A 952-nucleotide genomic window follows, 5' to 3' on the forward strand; every position below is an offset into this window, starting at 1 on the left:
TAGTTAATAAAGCGAAGATAATTATAAGTAGATCTAAACAAATAAGATTTGGGGAGGTCAAATACTCATTAATTTAACAAGGAAAACGTTTCTGTCCACCTCCATAAATTAAACTCGCAGACGATTTTGTTAAGAGCTGTTCTCAATTCAAGATAGGACAGCTAGCGCGCTTAAGATACATAAATGCACCATTATCTTCACATTTTCCTACATCTAGACTAAACCTAGGGCAATACCTAGGAAAGTTCTTCCATAGTTTTAGATTGCATCGGCGCAAAGCCCAAGTTTTTCCTATAATCTTTTTGGGCTCCGAAGCTGCATGAGTCAAGGAGATGAAGGTACTACGTGGTCCCTAAGATTGAAACCAAGGTGAGAGATAATGGTCATAAGTTCAATGAGTCATTTCCCATGTCGGTCCCCTTCCCTCCACAATTCTTACCTCCTTACTATTAATAATGTCCCTCCTCATGACTTACTCCTCTTCTTATATTCTTTGTTTATTATAGGAAACCCCCTCTTCGACATTTTCAAGGGGTACAGGGGTAGGACATCTCAAAGGACTTTAGGCATGTATGCACTCCTCAAGATGTATGATTTAGAATATTACCTTTCGAATGTCACGCTCCATGTGCACTTCTTTTTGTACGTAACGAACCGTGTGATGTATCTACCTAGTATCAAGTGATGTCATATAGCATTACTAGGCTGCAAAATCCTTATAACAAGTCACTTTAGATAATTTGGAGCTTGTAAATATAGTCGGCAACAAATATATGAGGATACCATCGAGATAAATCATTGCTCCGTTGTCAGAAAGAATCTTACATATGTTCATTTTTTTTTTTCATAGTTAAGACATCCATCCGATCTAGAAATTTGAAGCCTCAAAAAGAGCAATGCCACACAATACAGCTCAGAGTCAAATCTACAAAGAGGCTATTTTGAAGTACAT

The sequence above is a fragment of the Asparagus officinalis genome, chromosome 8 (genome assembly GCF_001876935.1).
Source record: "Asparagus officinalis chromosome 8, Aspof.V1, whole genome shotgun sequence".
In the NCBI taxonomy this organism is placed as follows: Eukaryota; Viridiplantae; Streptophyta; class Magnoliopsida; order Asparagales; family Asparagaceae; genus Asparagus; species Asparagus officinalis.